Source organism: Aptenodytes forsteri, unplaced genomic scaffold (assembly GCF_000699145.1).
Source record: "Aptenodytes forsteri isolate BGI_AS27 unplaced genomic scaffold, ASM69914v1 Scaffold20, whole genome shotgun sequence".
Lineage (NCBI taxonomy): Eukaryota > Metazoa > Chordata > Aves > Sphenisciformes > Spheniscidae > Aptenodytes > Aptenodytes forsteri.
In genome coordinates, this window is record NW_008795523.1 from 2,222,428 (window position 1) to 2,235,477 (window position 13,050).

Consider the following 13,050-nt stretch of genomic DNA (forward strand, 5'->3'; position numbering starts at 1 on the left):
AGGGTGGGTGTGCATGGAGGGGGCGGGGGAGCGCCTCTTCTTTTTTTGGTTTTGAACTGGTTATGGCATGATCTTCATTGCATCAGGGAGTAAATTGCATTTATTCAGTTGAATGTTGATTTTGTTAACTGTTTGCAACCTAAGCTAACCCCAGCGTGTTGGTTTTGGTTTTTTTAAGTGGGTGGTAAGAGAGAACATCAAACTTAGGGCTTTTTAGATCTGGATGCATCCGGGAGAATTAGGTTGGGTTAATTTATGCAGTGTTCTAACGAGTTGCATTCAAACCTTTAAATAGACATGGACTGTATTTAAATATTGTTAATATAACTTCCAGTTACTCCAAATTTCTTAGCAAGGCAATATCTGAATATTAGTGTTTTGTCCCAATGATTATTAAAAATCAGAGTAGGAGCAGAAACTGGAACTGGAAATTAGTGGAAAACATGTGCAATCAAACAAGTCCAATGCAAAGCATATCCTTAAATTCTCAGCTGCAGTTAAGGAACTCATGGGAGCGTGTAAATGTGGGTTTGTATTTTAACTTGACCCTTTCCCCTGCTGAGCAGCACCTTCTGCAGACTCCACAGCGGTGTCCACTGAGGTGCTTTCCTCCGGGGAGGGGAGGGTTTGTCTGAAGCCTGCCTCCCTCTGCTTGACCTTGTCTTCCCTTTTTTATCCTCCCGCTTCTTTTTTACACTTTTGTCTGAAAGACGGCTGGCTTTCCCAGCCTGCTTGCCCCGCCGGGCTGTGCCGCTGAGCACGTTTGGCGTGGGGAGAGCCTTCACTTCTCGCGCTTAAGAGTTTTCTCACTTGGTGGAAACCTTTTGTCTTCTGTGTCTCTTGATCGGGCCGCCTCGTTAATTATGTTGAAGGAGCACTTGGCAGCACCCCGAGTCCCGGCTGGGGTCCCGCACTGCACAAACCCATGATGGGGTCACTGCCCCTCAGCTTACAGCTGATGTCCAGGGTGAGGATCAGCAGGGGGGTAAGAGTATAAGGATGAGAAGTATGGCCAGGCTTGCGACCTAGACCGTGCAATAAGCTGTGGCTGTAGTGTGGCAGCTTTTAACGAGGAATGGCTGTAGATTGCTCTGAGATCCTCGGAAAGGTCCCAGAGAAGGACAGCGTTGTTATTTATTCTGTTTGCATAGTTACTGTAACTTTCTTTCCCCTCTTCCCCAAAATACCTAATTATCCTACATTTTCTGTTGCTGTGAGCAACATTTCCCATAGTTACCCAGAGCTGCAATTCCAGTTAAATTCTCACTTTATAAAGCTAATCTCCCGGCAGTGGCTGTGGGATTTCCAAAAGAAAAGACGTTTGTGAGGAGCCAAAGTTTTTAAGATTTTTGTCTTAGTGGACAATTCTGCATAACTCCTCTGTTAACTATTCATGTTCGTTATCGGTTGAGAGCTCAATAGCTTCATCTCTATTTATAGCACACAGAAGACTTGTAGGTTTTTTTTTAATTCCCCTGCAGAGTGCCCCACTCCCCAGTATCTCCTTTTTCCGCTCCGAAGATGCCACATGTTTTGCTTTTTTTGCATCTTTATGTTGGACAACCAGCCCAGCTAAGACAGGTTTTGGGAACTGTTCATGACCTGACTATCGGGAAAATCAGCCTTACTCTTCCTTCCCGCTTTCACGGCCGCTCAACTTCCCTTCTTCTAAAAGTGTGTTGTCTGTAAGATGCTATCAGCCCTGTAATTCTTTTATCTTGCTTCTCCTATCATTGCAATTCTTCTGCTCCTACTGCCTCTTCCTCTATCTCACGATTAGACCAGAAATTTCTCTGCTGCTGGCATCTTCCCTCCTTGCACGTACAGTGGCGCTGCCTCCTTTGGGATCTAAGGATGAGTTTGGAGTTTGTACATGTTGTGTCACATCCCGTGCTTGGCTTCAGTTTGCACAGGTAGAGGGCATCTATGGTAATTTTTCTTTTGTTGCCGCCTTAAGCAACCAACTCTCTCTCCACCTAGGTTGGAGGATGAGCAGGAGGTCCTCAGTGCCTCCCTCACCAAGGTGGCTCTGCCGCCTTGGTGAGGGAGGCACTGAGGACTTCCTGCTGAGGTTGCTCAACCTTCTGCTGAGGTTGCTCTTTCCAAAGCGATGCAACCCGTAGCCGGGGGTTTGCTTGCTTTCCTCCAGGCGTGAGAGCACTATATTTCCTTCCAAAGACCTTATTCTGTGCCCTAATTGCATAACGTTCCTCGATCTGAAGTTGTGCCAAGGAGAGATGCTCTGGGAGCGAGGTAACCCTCTACTTTTGAGCTCAAATTATCCTGCTTGAGAGGATCGGATAGCAATTCCCTCCCACAGAAAACTTGGGCAAACTTTATAATTCTCTGCGGCGATATCGAAGATGAGCGGGGTGGTGACCTCCCTGTATTGCAAACATTCGTTTATGGGACTTATGAAATAACCTCAAAATAAATAAACCTCTAGCCTGACAGCTTCCCCCTTACAGAAAATCACAGAAGCTATGGTATAGTGGTGGCAATTTCCTCTTCTTCATGTATGCATCTACAGCGCATCCCAGGGGAGAGGCGAGATTTGTTCTAAACAGATTAATCTAAATTTCCGTGGAGCTTTTTAAGGCATTAAAGCTATGTAAATTTTTCTCATCCAGCAATGAACTGGTGCAGCGGTGAAGCGCAGGACTGTTTGTAACGTATTCGGAAACCTAGCCGTTTTCTGGTTGTGGCCAAATCCCATTAACTATGATTTCCCTGCTTTTTTCCTCCTGTCGAGCCTTCTGGATAGCGACTTCTCTTAACAGCTTGTTTGGAGAATCTGCTCCGAAAATCTCCCAGCCACTCAGCTCCTCTCAAAGCAAGGGAAACTCTGGGAGCAGCTTATCACCTGCTCATCGGCTGACTTCCATTTCTGCTAGAAAGTCTCCGTCAGCCATAGACCAAACAAGCTTAAATCTCTTTCCCTTCCATTCGGTCGAGCGCAGCAGAGGTAGAAGTCCTTTTGGAAATTAAACTTTGCCTGTTGGTTTAGTGAGATGTCAATCCAGACAGCACAGCGTATAGAAAATTGGCTTCTTTAATTCCCTTGGAGCACCCTTAGGGATCCTTGAGAGTTGTCTGAGAGTTTCTAGCAAGGATGTGCAAGCACCCTCTGACACTGCCCTTGCAGTAGCAGATTTTTCAAGTTTGTGTTAAAAAATACCAAGTTGTTTTAAGGCTCTGTTCATTCCATTAGCTTTTCACTGATAGTTCCTGTAGCGTTACTAACTGCTAACATGATCCTTTAGTTTTTTGCCTTGATTCTGTTATAAATTAAATTGCCGCTTCTGATCACACACTGTAAAAATATCTTTTTTTACCTGTTTGCAGCCTTTGTGCAATTAATGGGAACATACTGTTGCTCCTTGATAAATTCATTCATGTTTAATAGATATTTGTGGGCCATATTTGGCTTTAAGTGGATGTATCACAGCTCCTGGGGCATTTTGGTGGCTAAATGGCTGGGATTAGACACTCCAGTTACACATGCCAGTTATTTTCCTGTGTCCATACCGAACTGTGTGTGTTACACAAATATTTTTAGTTATAGCCTTGTCAGATTTGTTTAAGGAAAAGAGATGTCCTCATTTTTCAGGTATGTTTATCTGTGAGTGAGTGGAATTTTATTAATGTTTTTTTCTCAGTTGATCAAATTCTAAGTGCTAAGATGAAAGGCCCACTATTACTTGGAAAAGTAAGACTTGCTTTTGCAGGAGTAGAGCAATTTATCTTCTGTATCCGTTTCTCTAATTGCAGCCTGTAAAGACCCTAAAGAGTCCTGCTAGTCAACGATTTCCTTACTGCAACCAGTGAAAAATCAGATTTAAAATGCGTTTAACTGATGCACAGTTCCACATTTAATACCTCTTGATTACTGTGGTCACAGCATAAATAAATACATTTGATAGTTTACTTGATCATGCAAATGTTGAATGTCTTTCTCCATCAGAATACTCCTTTTATCAAAGATACCTGCTGTCATAGAGCCCCAAGCTGTTGATTAGGTAAAAGGGATGCCATATATGGGAAAATAAACCAACACCCACAAGGTAGCTTCTTACTAGAAAATAATGACATTTCTTTTAGCAACTTCAGCTCGTTGTTTTCTGTTTGAATACTTTCTCAAAATTAATAATAAAATAGTAAAAAATAAAGTTGTCATGCCTTCTGGGATGATGGCATAAATAATTAACGTGGGATATCTGTCTACTCGTTTTCGGGTTGATTGCTTATTAGCTTCCATGTAGTACCATGAATGGGTTTGAAGCCCCTGTGGTGGGCTTGGACTTGTTGCTGCCCTTCTCGATGCCATTCACTGTGATTGACAGTGTCTGGATGGATGGCAGAACCCAGATGGTTATGACAAAATAATTGTCTTCTCCTTGGATGCATCACTTGGGCACAAGCATTAGTGAAGCCCCTTCTGCAGCCGGTGACATCGGAGGCAGCGGGACCACATGCTGCTCCCAGGGAGGACATCTTGCGTGGGTAGCACTGCACTGCCGAGGGTACGCGTGGCACAGCCAGACTTGCTCAGCTGTGCTTTTTGAGAGTGAGAGGTTAAAAGGACAAGGGTAAACCACGGTCTGAAGCAGATTCTTGCATCTGGCAGGTCTGTTCTTGGGCGACGCTCATTTGGTTACGCAGCTCAAGTGCAGCCAGAGTTTCACCCCTGCCCACAGGCTGACAGTCACACGCCCAATGGGAAGTTATTTTTCTGCTGGGTTTTGCCCCTTGTGAGTGTTGTCATCGGAAATAACAGCAAATAAAGGGACGGAGGTTTATGGGGCATCATGGCCTGTTCACCGTTTAAAATAAATCTTCTGTCATTAATTCTCCGTGGGGCAAAGGGGGAGAGGAGTTCGTGCCCTAAACTCGAGAATTTTTAGTATTTAATGCTAATTTTAACCCTGAAGCATCAGGGAGTTAAGTAGAGCTCAAAGTGCTGCATTTAGCCTTCATCAGGAAATGCTGAATAGCATCGCTGGAGGAGTTGTGACAGCAGGGAGTTCCCACATGCACGCAGTGGTACTTCTAGAAGAACTGAAGGTTGGTATTTCCAAACAGAAGTGGAGACGCACACGAGCTGGTGACACATATTTTGATTTTCAGTACAGTAGATGGCAGGAGAGACAAAGCGACAGCTTGGCTGAGGTAGCTGCTTGTCCACGTGCCGCAATAACAAATGAAGGCCACACCACGTCTACACCATGGAAAAAAAGTGACCTTGTATTGCCAGATGTGATAAACATGAGGACGTAAGAAGATGGGAACATTAGACACATGTATTGCAATGCCCGTGTTAAATCCCATACTGCGCACTGTGTCTTGTGTTTCTACGATGTCTTCTGGTAGGCGTCAGGGACTAAAGGTTTCATGGCAGCCTAAGCCAGTCCCAGTTATGGCTGTTCATCCTCTTTCTCTCCCCAGAGTGTCCTTGGCCAGGACTTCCCTCCCTTCCCTCTTGCACCTGCTTTGGTGCTTACGAGGCTGTACCATGAGCTGCTTGATGGGGTGAATCCAGCCAACAGCTAACTAAACTAAAGACATGATTGGATTTTGGGTAACTCAGCAGAACCATCTCACCTCGTGCTCGTGAAACTAGGGTTGAGGCAAAGGAGCAAGTGATAAGAAAAAGGGACTCGCGGCTTCAGGCTGCAGTAGAGCTGCACCCTTGATCTACCACCCCATCAAACTGGATGAAAGAGATGCTTCTTTAATTGATAGTGAAGTAGATGCTGGAGACTTTTTTCTAAGCCAACATCTGATATTCTTGGACTTCTGATCTGCAGTAGGATAAGGTAACCTTAAAAGCCTGAAAAACATGTCCTTTCTAAGCATACAAGAGTCTTTCCTAATGGAGAAGCAAACTGAAGAAGTGAAATTAGTGTTTTCCCTTCTGTCTTAGAAGTACGTCTCCTTTTCAAAGGTGAAAGGGATGTTCCTCATTCCACTTCAGTTAAGATTGTTTCCTTTCTTATTTATGGGAGATTTGGCTTCCCATTGCATGCAAGGGTAAAATCTGCTCTCGTGCATGTGTAACTCGAGCAAAGTCAATGAGGTTGTGTTTGTAAAACAGAGAAGGTGATTTGGCTTAGGGTTTGTAACTGGAGAAAGGAAGCACTTTTGTCCATTGATTTATAGGGAATTAGTCTATGGCTAAAATAGGCCCACCCATTTGCTGTGCTTTTTTCCCAAGGATTGTTCTCTGAAGGACTTTCGGTCATGATGGAAACAGCTTTATTGTGTAGGCCTGCCAGAGGGCGTTGAATTTGCCTTAGAGCCAAAAAGAGCGGGCAGTATTTGATTCATACTTGTCAGAGGAACCTTTACTGTACTATACCTACCAGCTTCCAATGATGATTTTAGTCCTGCTTTTATCTGTACTTGGACATAAACTTTTATTCTGGCATATCAAAACATGCAGTTGTATGATGGCCTAAATTCTGCATTTACATTTGATGTGAAGCCCTGTTGAGCAACTCCCCTTCATTACTTATGTTCTGTTTCTGTGCCCACTGGTTTAGTAAGATTTTTTGTCAGCATTTCTTCAATATATTAATGTTGGTTTTGTCGTTGAAGTTGACTGAGAATTGAACTGGTGTTGAAGTTGTAAAACTGTCATTGTGATGTAGTGGCAAGGGCAAGACATCTGTTCAGGTACTTGCTCAGTTGTCTTTGCTGGAGAGCCTGACTGCCCCATAGATAGAACCTGAGCATGTCTGGTCATCTAAAAGAGGATGAAATATCACCCTCATACTGATGAGAAATGGAGGCAGGAACACAGTGATTTATTGAAGGTCATGGAGGAAATGAGAAAGGTTAGGATCTAGGTCTCCTCCACCCCACCCCAGGAAGCTGAATCCTGTGATTTCTAGTATGATGAAGTTTGCTTCCTCTCCCCTGAGAAATGTGAGACTCTTCCCATTACTAAAATACCTGTTCTTATCACAGGAGGCGTGGGCACACATGTACAATTTGGGAATTAAGTTTAAGACTCATTGCCATGAAAAATGGCACATTTAGAGAGTAGCTGGCTATAGCTGCAGTGTGCAGTATGTCCGGGGGAAATGGTCTGAGGGGCACAACCAACAGTTAGTAGCTGCTCTGTTGTTGCTTTACGCACAATTCGGAGAGTTTAGTAGCTGGACCAGAGGAGGGACCTGGGCATACACCAAGTTTGAGCAGCTTTTGGGCTGCTCCATCCTGAAGCCAGGCGGTCCCATGCAAAGACAGGTCCTTTCTCATAGAAAAGCCATTTGTAAAGAATGGGACCTTGTTGGCCAAATTTTCCTTGAATATGCTGGGATCTTGCAGATACTGATATGTTGATATAAATTGTATGGCTGCAAATAGTTAATTGTTTCTGTAACCAGGCTTAACTCTGGAGTGCTCTGCTTGGTGAAGAGGATCAGGAAGGGGTTCCTATTAAAGTAGCAGCTCTCTGAGGCTAATTATGAAAAACATGCCAATTTGAAATACTAATTTTTTTAATGAATTTCCATAAGCAGCTCATAGACAGGTTTATGCCGCGCTGGAAGAAGTCTGACTGCACTTTAATGTCGATACCTGGATTGGTGATTAGGAAAAGATGGTTAAACAACTGGAATTTAAATACCGGTACGGCTTCATTGTAATAATTTCCCCAAAGGCACATTGGTAATTCTGCTAAATAGAGAGTTTAATAGACTTTAATAATGTGTACTTTGGAGACCCTATACACAAAGGAATTATGCATAAAACATTCATTATGGTAAACTGCTACCTTTGCATGTAACGAGGAATCTGTCGAAACAAAACCAGCATGTTGCGTGTGTGTGGCAACACATCGTCAGGCGTTAACAGACAGAAGTCATTATTGCTGCCTTACCTGTCGCTTCACCTGTTTTGATCAAAGTTGCAGCCCCTGTCATTTTACCTAACAGTCAATGAATTATCTGAGGTAGACATTAGTTTATTTTCTGAGAAGTCTTTTGACCGCAGGAGGGCTGTGGTGGTTCACAGGGCTTTGTTTTCCTTTGATGGGCCCGTTCAGTATCAAGAAAAGAGATACCTGGTAGGAAACACAGAATAACCCCATTTAAAAAAAAATTAAATAAAGAGGAGAATAACAAAAAAGCAACCTTAGCAAGTGGCTCTAAGCGAGTTTAGCATTGGATTTTGATTCGATTTCACTGTGCTGCTGCTGAGGGCCCTGCTGGAGAACAGGCGAGAAGGAGGAAGGAGCAGATGCTTTTGGTAGAACAGTAGGGCATTTATCTCTTTTAATGAGGTAACATCATTAGTGCTGACAAAGTGCTGCAAATCAATACATGTAATGGACTGCTGCTGTCTTTCAGTAGTGCACAGGCTGTTGTACTTCTGAGCATTTGAATCTGCTGAATCACAGGTCAGGCTTTATCTCCTGTCTGATGCCGGTTGTTGGGGGGGGTTTTTAACCATTTTGTTTTTCCCCCTTCCTAATCTTTGCCTTTGAAGTCCGAGAACTGGAGCACACCTCCAGGATGTGTGTTGGGACATGCAGAAGTGTACTGATTTTACGAGCACAGGAGCGCATTGAAATGCCGCATACATCCATTGCGGTGCAAGGACCTTCTCTTTAATTGGAAAGAGTGAGGTCGCTAATGTCTATTTGAGCCTGATTCCTTCTGCCTAAAATGGCTGCAGGTTTTCTTTTTTGTGTTTTTTTTTTTTTTTTTTTTTTTTTTTTTTTTTTTTTTTTTTTTTTTTTTTCCCCTTGCCCTCTGCCTGCTTCTTGCCCTCTGCCTGCTTCCTTTAGAGCAGTGGTGTAATGTCAGCCACACTAATCATGTCAGCCGGTGGCACCGATGACCCTGACATTCAGCAACAAAGAGCTGCAGAAGAAAGGAGAGAGCGAGGTGGCTGCGGTGCTGGACAAGGAGCAGCAGCGGGTGGGGGGAAATCTGCAGGTCAAAGCATTTCTCTGTACAAAATCCGTCGGTGTAAAAATCATATGCACGGTTGTATGCAAGGTGACCAAGGGAAGAAGCGAGATGGATGTCAATGGAGATCTGGCCTTTATTCCTCACTTTTCAGATGGTAAACATGACAGCACATGACTATAATAGTATGAAAACAACAAAAAAAACAGCAGAACAAATCTAAATTTGAAAAAGCCTGGAGGTTTTAATAATGTCTCTCTTAAAAATTACTTAATTCCCCCAGAACTCCCATCAAAACCATGTCATCCTCCACCACAAGCGGGTAACATAACCTAAATGTTTGAGGTATGCTGTCTGTTTATCAGAGGGCCTGGGAGTGACATTTGGGCGTCCGTGCTGATTCCAGGAAAAGAGGCTGTCGGTAAAAAAGATTCATCTGAATAGATCACGCACATAAAAAAAAAAGTGGTTCCTCTTTCTTTTTTTATCTGCATGCCCCTCCCATCCTGGGCTTCCCAACACCTGCTTGTGGTGAAAGAATATAAACAGAATTGCAAGATTCCTCAGCATTAACTGTTGCCTGACAGTTCCAGCTAAGCACTGCAAGGTCATCCGGTTTTTCCTCTTTATTTTTGTTTCTTGCTCCCCACCACACATCCAACAAGCATCTGCAGCATCCCCAGGTGGTACCATCCCTGGTGGAAGACCTCCCCATGTTTTTGCCCTGCTATGATCTGAAAGTCAGTCACGTTTGCCAGAGTTGATACGAATCCAGAGCTGGGGTCTCTTATTGCCCGCCCCTCTCATGTTACCCTCGGACCGAGCAGGGGTACATGGCTGAGAGCCAAATAAGCCTTTTGGTCACGGTTGGTGGGGCCACATACTGGTATGTACTGAAGTATCATCCAGTAGTAACACTGCTGAGTGTCAGCTTGGGTCGAGACTAGGTAAGGCTCCATTAATACTTGTTACTTTTGTTAAATTTAATTGGTGTTCCCGCTGGAGAGATCAGAGGGGTATGCTTCAGCGACACCCAGGGTACAGTCAGCATTCCTCGCTGCTGAAATGAAAGCATCATTCCTGCAAAGCAAAAATCTCACTAGCAGTTTGTTAGCTCGTGCTTTCGACCGTGTTGAACTGGCAGAAGGTAATGGCCAACAGATGTAGAAAAGGTATCATCTTGGGAAAGCTCTAAAGGCCTTTTTTTGGTTTCCCCCCCACGCCCCCCTGGAACATCCCTTCTATAAATCAGCGTTTCTACATCGCATACCACAGGCTTTCTGTGCTATCTTATTCCAACAGTGAAACCAAAGTTCACTTACCTCCCTTCCAAGGCTGGGATTGCAGAAGCCTTACACACATCTTGCCCTCCTCTCGCTGCAGGCACTCCAGTCCAATAAATAAATACTTGTCCGAGTTTTACTGCCCTTTATCCAGTTAACTAAAAACAAATGCCTTCTGCTTTGTTAAAGGCAAGTCATGCCTACTTCTGTTGCTCCAGCCAGCAAAGTTTCTCAACCAGCTTGGCCTCCGAGGGACTGATTTCTTTTTTGTGACTCTGAAACAGTTACCAAATCTTTCTGTGATCAACATATGAAAAGAAAATAACATAATCGTAGGCTCTAAGGAGAGGAAATAGCTGGTCATACCCTTTCCCCAGACTACAGATGACCCACCTTTGCTCTCCTTTCCTCAGTAAAACTGGGGTGAAAGCATTGTGATGGACGGCAAAGGGACAGGGGATGGAAGGGTTTGAGAAGTGAAGAGCTGTTAACATTACAGGCTCGTGTATTAAGATTATCTACTTTTTCTTCTCCTTTTTTTTCTTGTGTGGTGTATCCAAACTATTTTAGCACTGTGTCTGAACTTGGCACAGCTTCTCAAGAGGAGAAAATGCAGAGCTGCTCATTAGTATTGTTTCAGAGCAGGCGTAGAGGTGATCCTGCCGCAGGCTCGGCCGCTCATAAGGCTTGGTGGTTACCTCTCGTAGCAAATACAGGGCAAAGCATTGATGGAGAAGGGCTGCTAGCATGCGATTGCAGCACTGGTGGGCCAAATCGTGTTTGCCCAACTTTTCTGGGTGGTCGCCTGGCTTGTACGCAGCACATGGAAATAGATCTTCTGGAATGTGAAACCGTGCCTTCTGCATTTCTCCCACAAGTATTTTATAGTTTTGACTGGCATGCGCGAAGGAAATGGAGAATAATAGAAGAAAAAACTTATATAACCCTTCAGCTGTGCTTCCTTTCCATACCAAGGTTTTGCATTTAAAGTAAAACGACCAGGCTGTGTTATTGTGTAAGTCTTTTTTTAAAGTTTAGTGATGAGGTTTTTGATAAATGAGAGAAGGGTTTGCGTTCGGGGTTTTTTTTTCCTTAAACTCATCTCCAGTTTAGATAGTGGATACTTCTGTGTGTCTTCACTCAGAGAAACTGAATCGATGTGGGTTTAGTGATTGGGTAATCTGGTTCTTAAAAATTCAGAAGATCCCTTTGTCCAAGATAGATTTATTTGATTCCTAGTTTTATAGAAATAGGTTGTGAAGGGATCTTGAGTGTTTGGGGATTTTCTTCTTGTTCTTTTCTTTTTAGTAATGATGTTATAAACCAGTGAGTATCCAGGCTTTTGTAAGTCTCATATGTGAGTGCTGTACGTGGGATAAGGAGAGAAGAACGTATGACCAGCATCTCTCTTTCCTTGTTCTCTAGATGTGGCTGCCATCTACTCACTAGCTCTGTAATCATGGCTCTTAACGTTTGGTGTAAGATAGAAGCAGCGTGTCTTTTCAGTCACTTCACAGAGAGAAAAGACAGGTCCTTGCCAGCAGAACTCCTTTCTCCCTTGGGTTCGGCTGTACAGCCTGGAAAAGGCAGCCTGCACGTGTAAGGAGTTATCCTTTCAGAACGTGTTGAGGATCCAGCTTTGGTCCAACTGTGAATCAACCACTTAAGGCTGAGGATTCTTTGTACCACCAGAGAACAGTAGGGAAGTAGATAACTAGGTAACTTTGCCCTGGAAGTGAGAGCTTAAAAAGACACAAACATTTGGAAGGGGCATTGGAGCAGTAATGGTACATATGTTAACAGCAGCGAAGTAGTGCAAGAGCATGGGGGGTGAGCGGGCATGTGCGAGTGAAAAAGAAAATGCTTGCTTTTCCCCCAGCTTTGCCCTTGGAGGTAGCATTGTCCTCTAGGGACATGGTCCTGGTTTTGTGAGGGATGCCCAAGGGCTCAAGTCACTTAGCTTCTGAGCTTTGCAAATCTGGGGATAAGTGTTTTGTTGTTTGCAAGGTGCCTTGCAGTCCTCCGCTGGGAACGTGTAAAAAGTATACATGTAAAACGTACCCCTGCCTTTGCAGTGGCTTTCAAACTAAATATCTTCAGTTTCGTTAACACGACGGCTCCCTAGCCTGCTTTGTCAGCAGCTCACTGAGATGCTTCCCAGTGGCTTACAGCTCCTGGTGTCATCTGGCAAGAGCAATCTATAATCCACGGGTATACAGGTAAGGGAGCCCTTTAGAGGCTTGTGGAAAAGTAACGATACGTTCAGCTTGATGCTGAATATTCTGACAGTTTCCCACTGTGTCACGCTATTCAGTTTCGAAAATTGTGGCTTGCATTTATCCACTCAGTAGAACGAGGCACTCCTCTCGGGCTCCTGGAGGAAACCAAGAAGTGTACACTTAATTGCTTTATGAATGATGTGAGGACTTGGAATGCAATCTAGCCATTGCTCATTAACTAGCTGAACCTATTAAACCTGGACAGCACACAGGACTGTCGGCTGCCCTTGATTGCAGGCAGCTAATGGAGCTGTGGGAGCAAGCTGTGACTGCAGAGCGGAATTGGCAGTAGACTCCCATCAACCTTCTCTGTTTTGAACTTGCCCTACACTCCATTTAGAGTTCTGGCTTGGAGACAGATGATTTCAGAGCAGCGAGGAGGGGGGGAAGGCGGAGGGTGGAAAGCATTGTCTTCCCAGCTATGTTAGCTTTGATCTGAAGTTAAAAGCTGTGCTGGTGTCGTGGTTTAACCCCAGCCAGCAGCAAAAGCTGTGCACGCAAGCAAAGCAAAACAAGGAATTCATTCACTGCTTCCCATCGGCAGGCGGTGTTCAGCCATCTCCAGGAAAG

The 13,050-nt window shown here is 44.2% G+C and overlaps 1 protein-coding gene across 1 annotated transcript in view; it reads left to right on the forward strand.

Moving 5' to 3' along the window:
• BACH2 (BTB domain and CNC homolog 2) overlaps nucleotides 1–13,050 on the forward strand; it is a 151,581-nt gene that overhangs the window by 4,505 nt on the left and 134,026 nt on the right. The gene's annotated exons all lie outside the window — the stretch shown is intronic.